Source organism: Staurois parvus, unplaced genomic scaffold (genome assembly GCF_062004578.1).
Source record: "Staurois parvus isolate SC_StPar_1 unplaced genomic scaffold, SC_StPar_1.0 ptg000287l, whole genome shotgun sequence".
In the NCBI taxonomy this organism is placed as follows: Eukaryota; Metazoa; Chordata; class Amphibia; order Anura; family Ranidae; genus Staurois; species Staurois parvus.
This window is the reverse complement of record NW_028318083.1, coordinates 34,643,452-34,659,113: the sequence shown is the minus strand read 5'-3', so window position 1 is coordinate 34,659,113 and position 15,662 is coordinate 34,643,452. Positions and strand designations below refer to the sequence as shown.

General features: G+C 39.7%; 1 protein-coding gene across 1 annotated transcript in view; it reads left to right on the top strand.

Annotated features, from left to right (window-relative positions):
* The first annotated feature begins 3,940 nt into the window (after positions 1-3,940).
* CUNH18orf63 (chromosome unknown C18orf63 homolog) overlaps positions 3,941-15,662 on the top strand; it is a 158,949-nt gene continuing 147,227 nt past the window's right edge. The window contains exon 1 of the mRNA XM_089682380.1: positions 3,941-4,088. The gene's annotated coding sequence lies outside the window, so the exon portion shown is untranslated. The remainder of the gene's footprint in view (positions 4,089-15,662) is intronic.

Genomic DNA, 15,662 nt, shown 5'->3' with positions numbered 1-15,662 from the left:
TTATATTCTTTGTAATGTTTAAATGATGATAGCATTCCTTCATTTTTATATTTAATAAAAGCTCTTTTCTTATTTTATAGCTTTGTTCACTTTGGCCATAAGCCACATAGGTTTGATTTTTAGCCTTTTAAACGTGTTGCCCATGGGAATATATTTTGCAGTGTGTTCACATACAGTCTTTTTGAAGAACTCTCATTTCTGTGTTGTGTTCATTGATGCCAATATTCCCTCCCAGTCTAAGCTTGGAAGACACCGCTCAGCCAGGTCTTGAGAACGCCCAGTAGGAGGGGCGAAACGCGTTGATGCACGTCCGGTCTGCCGCCTGAACGTCCTGTGCAACTTCCGGTGAGTGGAATACACGCTGAGCGGTGCGTTCCAAGCAGCCATCTTTGATCTGGTTTGAGACACACTCTGTCATCCTCTGCAAGTAAGGCTGTGAGGTTTCTGGAGCTGTCCCTGGATGTTATGAGAATCTTGTTTGGCCGGATGAAGGCTAATAAACAATGCTTTTACTGATTTTGTGAAATGTGAGTGGCCTGGTATTATTACTTAATGGTATATGGGTATTAGCAATATTACACTATATACATTTTTTTCTCTTGCACTGCTGTGGAGCTGGTTTGGAAGGTTAAATCAGGAAGTGATTGGAAGGAGAATCCAAGCTCTGTATGGTGGAATGGAGTCCTGGAGGCTGTAGAGGGGGTATAGGATCCCTAAAAGTCCAAAAAGGCGTGTAATTCACCAATGTCTGGTGAGTGCGGTTTATGTTGGTTACAGCACTGGTGGATGGTGGAAGCACATATTAAAGGAGGAAGTTTTTTTTTGTTGGAGCACCAAGGAATTTGGGAAGAAGGACTTTATATATATGTATAAATTAATTGTTTTTGGACACATTATATTTTTTGGACACTTTTTTATAATTTTGTTATATTTATTTAATAATTTATTAATATGATTCCATATTTTATTTTGTTTTACGGGTTTTGATTTGCGCTGTTTATTTTGTTTTATATTATTTGGTTTATTGCTCTAGTGTACAGCAGCTGCTCATACCTTTCTGGGGGTAGTTTTCTTTTGGTGATATTTAATCCCCACTGGGTGTTTTATTTTTTGCGCTACAAACAAAAAAAGAGCAAAACATTTGAAAAAACAAGTTTTTCTTCGTTTCTTTTATAACATTTTGCAAACAGGTAATTTTTCTTCTTCACTAATATGCGTTGATGAGGCTGCACTGATACGCAGTACTGATCGGCACTGATGTGGTGGCATGGATAGGTTGCGCTGATGGGCACTGATAGGCTGCACTGATGAGGCGGCGCTGACTGACAGCACTGACTGGCAGCACGGCTGGATACTGACTGGCAGCACTGCTGGGCACTGCTAGGTGGCACTGATGGGTGGCACTGATGGGTGGCATTGCTGGGCACTTGTGGGTGGCACTGGTGGGTGACACTGCTGGGCACCAATGATCAGGGCACTGATCATCAGTGCCATGATGATTAGTGGTGATCTGCTCTGTGACAGTTGCCGGTTATTGGCAATACTTTCCTCGCGCTGTGACAGCGTGAGGAAAGTGCAACCGATAACTCTATTTACTCTGTGATCTGCCATTGGACACAGCTGATCACGTGGTAAAAAGCTGCTGTGATTGGCCTTTTACCTCATTGCGTGATCAGCTGTGTCCATAGGACAAAGAGATCACGGAGATCGCCGAGTTGCGCGCTGCTGGGGGCATGTGGGAGGCTGTGTTCTGGGAGGACATCATATGATGCCCTCCCAGAACTGGACAACCGTGCTGTAGCTGTCATTTGGCTATAGTGCGGTTGGCAAGAGGTTAAAGAGCATTTTCCATGTGCATTGCAATGCACTTTGTATTGAATGTCATGCATCATATTATGCATCAATGTGCTTTGAAGTGTGTCATGATGTGTTTATGTACGTCAAACCATGCACTAAGATTGTGTTTTGATACATTTATTTAAATGGAAAATGCATAGGCATGAATCTAGCCTTAAAGCGGTATGAAAGCCAACACCAAAAATGTAATTGCAGCTTACCAATCATAGATGTGGTAGCTGCATTAGTTTTCTTTTGTTTGGCTTTTTCCCTTTGCCTTCACCTGGTGATCTGGCCAATAACACACCTCCTGTATTAGTGAGGCACAACTTTGGAGGAATGAGCACAGGAGGCACAGCAGGCAGCAGCATCGTCAGTATGGGGGGGGGAGTGTTAAATGTAATAGCAGATTTAAAAACAGTAACTAATTAAAGCCAAACTTCAGCTCACGCTTTATAATCAGTTACGGCAAAATTTTTTTTTCCTTTTGGTATATAAGTTTTAAATTAATAAATAAAATCGTATCATTTTAATCCCCCCCCCCCAGCTGTAGTGTCTTTTGATCAAAGGCTTGCTGACCCCTGATGTAAACTGTTACATTCTGCTGGAGTGTTTGAGTTTTTGAAAAACAACAAAATTGCTGGCTGGGGCTGAGCTGCAGCTCCATGTGTGAATGGATACACAGAGCATCGGGTGCCCCCATAGCAAGCTGCTTGCTGTGGGGGCACCCGACAGAAGGTGCCTGAGAAGAGGAGGATCCGGGCTGCTCTGTGCAAGACCACTGCACACAGCAGGTAAGTATAGACATGTTTGTTATTTAAAAAAAAAAAAAGCCTTAAGAACCACTTTAAGCCTGGGTTCACACATATGCGGTGCGAATTCTGTGCAGTGCGATTTGAGCCATACATTTTGTATGGCTCAAATCGCACCGCATTCGCACCAAAAGGACCCTTTTTTCAGTACACACTAGAGTCGGATAGAATGGGTATTCACACCCATGCGATCCGATTCTGCACATCGCACCGCGTTTTGTAGACCGGTTTCGGGGTGTTGTCAACATACTCAACCGCAGCAGTTCACATGAACGGGGTGCGATTGTGATGCAGTGCAGAATTCACACAGAAACCGCTGCGAATTCCACACCATATTAGTGTGAACCCAGGCTAAGGCTGCTTTCACACTGCTCCATTGCAAAAATGTGGTAAAAATTGCATGTATGCTTTTGTTTCTGGTGCGTTTTGCACCTGTGACTCCAAAGACACACCAAAAATGCAACTGCTGGTGTATTTTTGATGTGGTTTCCATTCATTTCAATGGGAAGGTGCATGGGTGAGAATACCCATGCGATGCGATTCAGGTGCAGATTTAAAAAAAGGGTCCTGCACCTTTTTGGTACAGACGCAATGCGATTTGAGTCATACAAAATGTATGGCTCAAATCGCACCGCACTTGCATGTAATTCACACAGGAATGTAGTGCGATTCCTGTGCAAATTACATGTGGTGTCCCGCACCACATAGTGTGAACCCGGGCTTTAAATCGCATGTGGCCCACAAGTGACTGGTGTGAAGATCTCCACAGAATTTACTGGGCCCTCCTAACCCTTTTGTATTGAACTGTATTGTTGCTGTATTGTCGCCCGTTATATTGTAAAGCGCTGCGCAAACTATTGGCGCTATATAAATCCTGTATTATAATAATAATATTTCCTCCGCTTTTGGTAATGTGAAAACAGAAGAAAAATGGATGAGTGTGAAAGGGCCTTAGTTATAAGTGAATGGAATATGGCCTGTGTTTTGAACAGCATGGGAACGATTATTTTTCGGTGACTGCTCAGGTCATGAACCTTCCAGTGACTCAGTGTGGTTGAACAGGAGTCACCCTGGCTAGGACCATGCACGTCTATAGGGATGCTGAGGATGCCCTCCCTCATAAAGCCCTGTGAACTCTGCTCTCCTCACTCTGGGCTGCCTTCCGATTGGCCCCTCAGACCTCCATTCAGTCCTATAGGAGAGGGAGGAGCTATGTTCCTGATGGTAGGGGCGGGAAAGTGCGTGCGTGAGAAGGCGAGTGTCGGCAGTGTGAGGGAGGAGGGAGAGCTGAGTGACGGGCTGAGGGAGTCGTATGGGCGGCTGTGTGAGTTGACGCTGACTTGTCCATGTTCTGAGCTCAGGGCCAAGGGTCACTCACTGAGATGGCACTCCGTACTGCAGCCTTTGTACGACCTGCAGTACATTCTCATCTCCTGGAAGGTGAACAGGCTGTAACTTTCCTGTCAGAATAATCTGGAAGTGCCATGACTGAGGAATGGCCTGTCTAGGAATATTTTACTGGCTCTAGTCACTCGCTAGTGGTGCACAGAAATGAAAATTGTGGTAACAAAAATTCAAAATGCACTTGGCTGAAAACCGAAATGTGCAGTTTATAAAAATGAATATATATTTTTTGGAAAATACACTTTGATTAACCAGTTCCGTACTGGGCACTTTTACCCCATTCCTGCCTAGGCCATATTTCAGGTTTCAGTGCTCTCACACTTTGACAATTGCGCGGTCATACAACATTGTACCCAAACTAAAATTTTATCATTTTCGTCACACGACTAGAGCTTTCTTTTGGTGGTATTTAATCACCACTGGGGTTTTCATTTTTTGCTAAATTAACAAAAAAAAATGAAATTTTTGAAAAAAAAAAGTTTTTCTTTGTTTCTGTTATAAAAGTTTGCAAATAAATAATTGTTCTTCATAAATTTAGGCCAAGATGTGTTCTACTACATGTCTTCGGTGAAAATAACCCAAATTAGGATGTATTATTTAGTTTGGAGGAAAGTTATAGAGTTCACTAACAATGCGATATATCTGAATATTGATCAATCCTGAAGTACTGATAGCCAATCTAATTTCTTGAGGTCTAAGAATGTCAGAACAGTACAGATATCCCCCAAATGACCCCTTTTTACAAAGTAGACAGTCTGATGTATTTCATAAGAGGCATGGCGAGTTTTTTGAAGTTGTAATTTTTTGGTCATTTTTCAGAAAATGAAAAATTAAAAAAATTATTTTCACTATTTTTTTTTTTTTTTTACATACTGTCACCAGTGCAGTACAGCGTCATCATATAACTGGCATGGCAGTGATCAGGGACACTGACTGGTGACAGTACGAAAAAAAAAAAATTAATTTTTTTTTTATTTTAATTTTTTATTAAATTTGTTTTCTCTTTTTAATGATTTTTTTTTTATATATTTCACTATGATCAAAGTAGTATAATGTTTCCATAGTAACATTGTACTACTTTGGGGAAGTGATCAATATTTGTTTTTTACACAATTTGCTTATAGCAAAGAATTCCTTTGCTATAAGCAGGCATTTACCTGAATGACATCGATTCGTTAACCACTTCCCGACCGGCCGTTGCATATAAACGGCCGGACAGTGGCAGTGCAGGGTCGGGTGGCCGTTTATAAATGGCCTGCCCGCACCCTGCTTGTGCGCGCTCCCTGGGAGCGCGCAGCACCGCGATCCGGTGCCCGCTGTGTCCTCCGGACACAGTGAAACACCGATCGTCGGACGGGACCTCTGTACGAGATCCCAATCATGTGATCACTGATTGGCCAATCAGTGATCACATGCAAAGTAGTAAGCAAGATGTCACTTGTGACATCATTGCTTACTACGTGTGAAATCTGTGAATGATCAGAGAGGTCACATGGTACAAGGCTATTCACAACAGCCTTGTACCATGTGACAGGCTGTGACCAATCACAGCTCACTCAGTACTTCTCAATGAGTGCAAGAATGCACACAGAGAGAAAGAGAAATGATTGCTTTTACATCCTATATGGGTGTAAAAGCAATCAGTGTAAAAAAAAAAAAAAAAACCTTCAACACCCCCCACGAGTAGTACAGTGTCACCATGGTGACACTGTACTGCTAGGGTGACAGTATGTAAAAAAAATAATAATAATAATATAAAAATGTAAAAAAAAATGTTTAAAAATTATAATTTTTTTTTTTTTTTTTTTTTTTACTAAAAAGGTAACGGAATAAATTTTGGCAAAGATTTATGATGAAATATTATTTATTTGCAAAATGTTATTAAAAAAAACACTTTTTTTTAAAAGTTTTGGACTTTTTCATTTACATAGCAAAAAAAATAAAAATCCCAGCGGTGATTCATTTGGGTACAGTGTTGCATGACCGCGCAATTGTCATTCAAAGTGTGATAGCGCTGAAAGCGGAAAATTGCCCTGGTCAGGAAGGGGGTAAAAGTGTCCGGTCTGGAAGTGGTTAAGGTTTTTTTTGTGCTTAGCTGTGATATGGCCATGGCTAATCACATGACACAGCTGGGCTGTGATTGGCCCAGCTTGTGCATGTGATCACTGTGACCATTCACAGCTAGACACACTAGTATACAATGGATGGCATGAAAGGAAGCCATTGTTGGATTTTAGACACATACAATACTTCTTTTAGTGTCTTGAGGTGATTATGAATGAAAGAGCCATTGAAATAAAAAATAAAGTGTGATTTTATTCTATCACACAATGGTGTAAAATAACAATGTAAAGCGTATTATGAACAGTTCCATGTAGATAAACTACTGTAGAAATAACAAGCAAAAGTTTAAAGATAAGTCACCATTATTTGTCATGGCTGTCCTGGCCATGTGCAATTCTCCATGTCCTTGTCCTTCTCATGTCTTTTTGGGAAGAAGCCGGAAATAGACAGAAGTGATGATCTCGTAGCATGCACCTGTTGCAGCTTCTCAGACGTGTATGTATGTGTATGCAAGAGTGTTGTGTTAGCGTGTGAGTGTGTTACCTCTGTCCCTTATGGCCCCCTTTATGCAGCATGAGTGTGTCATAACGAGAGATTCTTAATACCTTGTATGGCATAGAAGGGAGGGGACGACACTCACATACTGTTGTAAGCAGATGATGTAACCCTCAGCTATATATATTTAAAGATTAATATAGCTTAAGAACAAATCAATGTATAATCACTAAACTATATATGTATCAATGTTAGAAACGTATACTAAATACACACAGATACTATTAAAATACGTAATGTTATAGTAAGTCACTTCTAATAACCTTGACATATACTACCAGATACTTTTAACCAACTATATCTAAATATAGTATACTCAGCCTTCAGCTGGTTTAGCTAGTTCAGCTTAACTCCTGTCTTATTTTACTGTCTCAGCTTAACTTATTCATATTTTTCAGTCTCAGTTATAATTGAAGAATTGTAATACTACCATTTGTCAAAAGACCATTCACACATATTAATATTAATTATGACTAATCATAAAAACCAAATATTTTGCAAGCTTGCCATCAATATAAGTGCCGAATCATAATTTTGATTTATTAACAAATCCCCCTTATTATGATTAGTCCATAATTAATGTTCAATCAATGCACACTTCATTCATGTCCCATACACATAGTCTTATACCAAATGATCGTACATATTCTTCATAACTGGACCAATCAAAAATAACTCCTTCAAAACTCTACACCTCTACACACATCTTCAGTTTCTCTTCCTATAAAAATTCTTAATCATAACGTTAATTTTAAATGATATATGATAATATAGTAGTAATAATAATAATTAAATGATGTAATAATAATTAATGTAGTATATTTCCATATTTGTATAATATTTTAACTCTCCGGAAATATACTTTCCATTCTAAAATGTGTCATAAATTTCTATTACTCCTATAAGAGTAATATGTTTCTTAACCTTTTAACAAAAGATATTCTATAAACTGGAATAACTCTATGAAGTTTTAACCAAAAAACATTCAGTATATGAATATGTAAAAATAAAAAATAATAATATTAATATTATCCTAATATGGATGTAATATCAGAATAAAAGGATCATTAAAATGTATATGTGACCTATAACAATATTTTCAATAATAAATTATTTTATCACTAATAATAAATAGATTTCCTCTTGATGAATCTTTTCTTCATGCAATGTCTATAAAATATCTTCTTTAAATTCTGTAAAAGTAGAAACATTTTTCTTGAACGTGATAAATCAGTCACAAGTGTGAAGTATTAAGCTCTTGTTCAATCTTCTTCCCATATGAAGATCTCTTCTTTAATGTCCAAATTCCTTCACGTTGGCTTGTAGGAGATTGTTACGCTTCATATTTGATTTTAGATGTCATTTCTGTAAAGAAATGCAGTATCATTACTTTGGCACAAACATTACATTATTCTTGCACCTTTTTTCAACAAATATGAAAGATTATGGAACAATCAGTTTATGAGTTTGAAACACATATTGTGAAGTAACATTACTTCCTATTTCCGTTTACAGAAAACTTCTATATATCAATCAAAATACTGTCCTAATCCTGTCTAAAATTACCTAAACTAGAATACAAAGGTAGAATGATATTTAGGTATGACAGGACGCAATATTTCATCATAGGTCATGACCGCAAAACCCCGTTTTACTAAACAAAGAAAGGTTTTGTATCACCCCAGAGATGACAAAGGTTTATGCCTTTGTTCTCATCCCTCTAATATTAGAAATATGCGTAACTGTTTTCTGTGCTGATGTCATTATTCTGGTGTTAGAGTGTTTTTCAGTAATACATGTGTTGCTGTGAATGTGAGGTAGAGACTTGTCTGATACAGCTATACCTATCACAATGTGTTTGGCTAACAGTGCTCTTATCCACTGAGGATACCTTTCAGGACATTCTCTGAATGTATCTTCCTCAAGAATTCTTCTTAGTGAACTGTCAGGAGACTGTAAAATGATACTATGTGACTTTACTATGTTTTCTGAAGCTTTGATTGCATAAAAGAAACTCAACAGTTGTTGTACCTCTGATGTAAAAGTTCTTTCCAATGGTGATACATTTCTGGAGAAGTAACTAATTAGTCTCTCATTACCTTCTTTTAATTGAGACAAAGTTACTGAAATAGCATTATCTGATACATGAGTTTTCACAACAAAAGGAGCATTGGAACAAACCTCAATTGTACCTAATGCTGGCGCATTCTGCAAATCCTTTTTCAACACTTTTAAAGATTTAGAGATTGATAAAGAAAAAGTTACTGAGTACTTGTTAGAGAAACAGTGTGATTTTCACATGAATGCTCAAAGAAATCCTCAAAGAAGGGCACGCAGAGAAAGTTGATGGTCAGCCTAAAAATGGAGAAGTGTGGTACATCCCACATCAAGGTGTCTATCACCCAAAGAAACCAGATAAGATCAGAGTAGTTTTTGATTGCTCGGCAAGGTACAATGATGTTGCATTGAACGATCATCTACTAAAGGGACCAGATCTTGCAAACACTGTACCTGGAGTACTCTGTAGATACAGAAAGTATCCCATAGCAGTCATGTGCGACATTGAAAAGATGTTCCACCAATTTCATGTGAAGAAAGAAGATAGAGACTTCCTGAGGTTCCTATGGTGGGAAGATGGAGATACAGAGCCAGCGGAATACAGGATGAAAGTGCACTTGTTTGGAGCAGCATCATCCCCAGGTTGTGCCAATTATGGTATGAAGTATCTGGCCAATCAGAATGAAAAGGATTGTCCATCAGCAGCAAATTTTTTGAAGAAAAACTTTTATGTAGATGATGGTCTTATAAACCATTCTTTCCACAGTAGCCTCAATATATGATCCGTTGGGATTCTTGGCACCAATAATCCTCAGAGCAAAAGAAATACTGCAAGAATTATGCAGACAGAAGTTGGGATGGGACGAACCCATACCTGCATGCTTGAGGCCAAGGTGGGAGAGTTGGATAAGAGACTTGCAAAATTTGAAAGAAATTCGGATACCCAGATGTTTTGTACCTCCTGATATCAGAAAGTACAAGAAAATAGAACTTCATCACTTTTCAGATGCCAGTAGTCATGGTTATGGTCAGTGCTCCTACATCAGAGCAATAGGAGAAGGAAAGATACACTGTGCCCTAGTTATGGGAAAGGCCAGAGTCGCACCCAACAATATTCAGACAATACCAAGACTCGAACTAACGGCAGCCGTCGTTTCAGCATCCGTAAGTCAGTTTCTGAAAGAAGAATTGGAATTGAAAATAGATGAAGAGCATTTTTGGACAGACTCACAAGTTGTCCTAGGTTACATAAACAATGAAGCTCGAAGATTCCACACCTTTGTCGCTAACAGAGTTCAAAAAATTTGAAAAACAACGAATCCAGAACATTGGCACTATGTTGACACAAAGCAAAACCCGGCAGATCATGCTTCAAGAGGCCTAAATGTAACAGAATTGAAGAATTCAAACTGGTTCACCGGTCCAGAGTTCCTTTGGGAAAAGGAAATCAAACCCAGTGAAGGTTATACAGAACTCTCTATGGGTGATCCAGAAGTAAAGGTAGTTCAAACATTGAGCACTGCCGCCAAGTGTCAAGATGACATACTTGAACGACTAGCCAGATGTTCAAAGTGGAATACAGTGTTAAACATAGTAGCTCGAATTCAACGCTTAGCAAAAGGAATCAGGAAGAAAGAATTGTTGAATGTAGAGGAAAGAGTGAAAGCTGAAGAAACGGTTATAAGACTCATTCATCAAAGATTCTACAGTGAAGAATTGAAGAGACTTAGTCAAGAACCTAAGAGACTTCCAAACAACCACCCATTGTACAAGCTTAATCTTATTCTGCAGGATGGTATGCTGAAGGTGGGAGTGAGGCTGGAAAATGCGTCGCTACCTAACAGAGTTAAGCATCCAGCAATTCTACCCAAAAATTCTACCTTCACAAGATTGATTATCAATCACTACCACAACAAATCCTTGCATCAAGGAAGAAGCTTTACTCAAAGCTGTTTGAGAGAAGGTGGTTACTGGATAGTGAAAGGAAGCAAAGTTATAGCGAAGTACATAAGTAAATGTGTAATCTGTAGAAAGGCACGTAGACCTACAGAAGAACAAAGAATGGCTGATCTACCAGCTGATCGTGTAAACCCATCACCACCATTTCTTTATAGCGGAATGGATTGCTTCGGCCCACTTATCACCAAACAAAACCGCAAGGAGTATAAGAGATATGGACTGATATTTACGTGTCTAAGCTCCAGAGCAATTCACCTGGAAATGTTGGAAGATATATCAAACGGCGCGTTTATCAACGCCTTAAGAGGTTTCATAGCCATTAGAGGTACTGTCAGAAAACTTAGATCTGACCAAGGATCTAATTTTGTTGGAGCAAAGAATGAATTGAACAAGGCTTTAAAAGAGATTGATAAAGAAAAAGTTACTGAGTACTTGTTAGAGAAACAGTGTGATTTTCACATGAATGCTCCACATGCAAGCCATACAGGCGGAGTCTGGGAGAGGCAAATCAGAACTGTAAGAAGCGTACTAAGTTCAGTGTTGAAAAAGAATGTCGGAGGATTAGATGATGCTTCACTTAGGACACTATTCTATGAAGTAATGTCTATTGTTAACAGTCGTCCACTTACAGTCAACAACATCAACGACCCTACAAGCTTGGAACCTTTAACTCCCAAACATCTACTTCACCTTAAAGCTGATTACATACAGCCACCGCCTGGCAACTTCACCAAAGAGGATTTATACGCAAGGAAAAGATGGCGAAGAGTTCAATATCTATCAGAGCAGTTTTGGAATAGATTGAGCAAGGAGTACTTAGCTCATCTCATACTAAGAAGTAAATGGCAAATGCCTAGAAGAAATGTTCATGTTGATGACATAGTGTTAGTAAAGGAAGACGACTTACCTAGAAGTCAATGGAAATTGGCCAAAGTCCTAGAAGCTCGAAAGGACAAAGAAGGACTAGTAAGAAGAGTACAAGAAGAAGAGTTACAAATGGGAGACTCAAAACTGGACAAAAGGGGAAAACGTCTCACAACTCCACTCAAATTGGAACGTCCAATACAAAAATTAGTTGTTCTGCTTGAGAGTAACAAAGACACTTGAGAGTTGAGAAACTGATGGAAAATTCCTCAAATTCATGTTCGAATCCTATTGCTGAGAACATAGAATTATAGGTAATTTTGGTGGGAGTGTAGCTGGCCAGCTAAGACCAGTCCTAGGTTGCTAATATGGTTCACATATATGTGTATACCAAACCTGCCAATAACCTCCGTACAGTGTATATGTGCATATGTAAAAGCTAAAAGCAGAATCATTGCTGTAATCTGTCTTTGAATGTTATATGACATTTATATATTCATTGTGTTAGCAGAAGCAGAAAAGGAAAATATGCCTTTAAGAGTCAGTATAGAGCTGAGCCAATCACAGACAGCCTCACACTGTACAGAGCCTTAACCAATCCCAGCCAGTTTCACATTTATGCCTGTGTAAAACTCCCTGCTAGATTGTTCTAGAGACACTTGCTCACCAGACAGAAGAGAAAACAGACAAGTTCCAGTCAGAGAAGCTTTATGGAAACAGAGAAGGCCAAATAGGTATTTAATGCACTTGTGTGTTCCCCTATTGTTTAACAGTGCAGGTAGATCTGTGTGTAAAATCTGTTGTGTGTGTTTACTTGCAGTTCCACCAAATTTATCAAATTTAACGAAATAATCTAACGAAATAATCTAACAAGATAAGTAATCAAATCTATCGAATTTATCGAGATAAGCTATCGAATCAACCCGATGTAATACGAATTAAACCATTGTAATACGAAAGAAATAAGCACTGTAAGATAAACGAAACAAGCCATTGTAAGCAGTGTTATATGAAGAAGATTTGAAGTTATTAAAGAAGTCAACTAAAGTATTCGGTGTGCTCTTTAAACCTACTGCATCCATAGAGCGGCATTGGAGGAATTACAGAGTAAAGTCAGTCTAATCAAACAAAGAAACAGCAATTGCATAATTGTTCTAATGCCACAGCGCACAAGGCACCAAAGGGTGCTGCGCCTGCCACAGTGGAACTATTACCCTCAGAGGTCAAGCAACAGCGCTCCTCAACTTGCACAGTAAAGAGTACACTAGAGAAACAGAGCGCCAGCATATACCGCCACGCGGAGACACCTCAGCGGAACAACAGTACAGGCCATAGCACGTGCGCATTAGTCAGACTGCAGCCGACTCTTAAAGTGGCATAACGGCAAAGGCAAGACAGTCAGAGAAAGAGCGCCAAACCTCCTGCACCCCTAGAGAGAGAAAGAGATGCATGGGGGGAGGGCCAGAGTCCAGAGCTAGAGTGCCCGCACCGCTATCCATCAAGAGACCACGTGTTGCATCCAGAGAGTTCACGATACTAGTCGCAAGTCACCGCAGAGCATCGCAAAGTCACCGCAGAGCATCGCAAGTCACCGCATCAAGAAAAGAAAAGTCACCTTTAAGACTGACGTTTTTTTCTGCAACCTTCAGATTACGGTATCCTGCTTTTCAATTAAGGTCAGAGCTTTCCTTTATTGCTCTCTTATGCACATAGGTTCCTGCTAGAGACATTTTTGTGCTCAAGAGAATACAGACTTTTAATAAAAAGAGGCAGTTATAGTATATGATTCTGATGTATTTAAAGTGAAAGTCATTTATTGCCTGTGTTTTGGTGCTATTACATGTAAAGTGAAAGTCATTTATTCTTGCATTTGGTAGTATTGCATTTAAAGTGACAGGTCCTTATTCATATTAATTGTTATAGCATTCAGAAATGGCTGAGCCTAGCATTGCCACCCCACTGTTAGCGGATGCAATGATAGATATGGTAGAAGGTGAAGAGCAAGAGAACCCGTCTGACTCTGAAAGGTGCAATGAAACGGTAGTCTCGCCCCAAACAAATATAGCTGAAACAGGTGAACTAAGACGTTCATCACGGGACAGAAAACCGACCCAAAAGGTGCTAGAAAATTTGGAGCAAGAGGCAGCACTAAAAGGAAAAAAGTTCTTCCGAATGTATGAGAGGTGGAAAGCATACACCAAAGACATTCGCAGAAAGCTAAAACAAGAAAGCATAAAGGAGAATTTGAGTGAAATGATAGAGACAGTAGAAGATTCTGAGTCAGAGCTTATGACATCATGGGGTTTATTTACTAAAGCTGAAGAGTGCAAAATCAGACTCCCTTCTGCATAGAAACCAATCAGCCCCACATGTCAACTTGCGGTCGTCCTTGACACCCTCCCAGGATATTGTAAGGAACATGCATACATGTACCGCAGTCACTAGGGATTTAGTGAAGCTTATGAGAGAACTATCATCTGCAGCAAATTATAATGAAGTCAAGGCACGAAAGGGAATGAATGAGCTCTTCATGAAAGACTATGCTAGGTCCTTAGGAGGAACCACAATCTCAAGTCTGACTTCCATCACTAGCAGAAGCGCCAGCCACATAACAGAGTTCTCAAGTACGTCAGCCAAAAGAAAGGAATTAGCTGAACAACTCGCTGCCAAAAGAGCAGAAGTTGAGATGGAATCTGCCATTGAGGCTCAGCGGCAGGAAATGGAAGCTCAGCGCCATAAAATGGAGGCTGAAATGAAAAGTCTGGAAAGGCAGAAGGAAGTTAAGATTATAGAAGCCAGACTCAGAGTGCCCGAAGAGGATATGAATCAGGGTAGTCATAGATCCAAATCAGTACTAAGTGGAGAAGCTGACTCCTACGTTCTCCCTTACGCCCAGGAAAATGGAAGGAAATCTCCAGCATGTAGTGAAGAAATAAGTCATAGTCCTTTCATCCCTGCTCAGAGAGAAAAGAAGAGAGACTCACCTGATTCAGAACCAAGTGGAAAAAGAGAACCAGATAATTCAACTCCCATATGTCATGGCAGTGGTCACGAGGATGTTACAACTGTTGACCTGACGATACCTCAGAGAATATTTCTCACTAGACTTCCTGTTCCGGAACCTACTGTATTCTCCGGAGACGTACTGAAGTTTATAGAGTGGAAGGCAAGTTTTGAAATGATCATTGAACATCATTGCTCCCGTCCAGTGGACAAGTTATTCTACCTCCAGCGGTATACTGGCGGAGAAGCAAAAAAGGTTCTTGAAGGTAACTTCTATAGGAAAGATGAAGAAGCCTACAAGCAAGCTTGGGAAAAATTAAATGCAAGATATGGTCATCCCTTCTTAGTGCAAAGAGCTTTCAGAGAGAAGTTAATAAACTGGCCTAAAATAGGTCCTAAAGAACACTTCAAGCTCCAAGAGTATGGTGACTTCCTGCAAGCATGCAGCAATGCTATCCCACATGTTCCAAGGACTAGAAGTATTGAACGACTATGTAGAAAACCACAGGATGCTAGCCAAGCTACCAGAACAAGTGGCTTCTGGATGGAAACGCTATGTGACTAAACCGTTAGATCACGGAAAAAACTTCCCAAGTTTCAAAGAGTTCTCTGAATTTGTCAATAAGGAAGCATGAATAGCGTGTAATCCAGTAACAGCATCTTATGTCTTAAAACCCTTAGAAGAAAGGCCTACAAGAGAGATAAGACGCACAAGAGCAACTAGCTTTGCAACCAACACAGCTACTAAAGGTCCAGATGTCCATGAGCGCAAGTTGAACGTCACTACTGGGATCAGTAAAGAGTTCGAACCGACAAGTCTTCAGACTACCTTCAAGTGTATGTTCTGTGAAGAGAATCACTCCATACATAAGTGCCAACAATTGAAGGAAAGGTCTCCAGATGAAAAGAAGAAGTTTGTGTTTGATAATCAGCTGTGTTTTGGATGTTTAAGAAAAGGCTATATTACTAAAGAATGCAAGAAAAAGGCCACTTGCAGCGTTTGTAAAGGACGTCATCCTACACCACTACATGAAGAACGTCCAAAGAAAGAGAAATCCTTAATGCCCAAGGACACTGAGGAAGAAAATAAAGCGACAGTATTCTCTT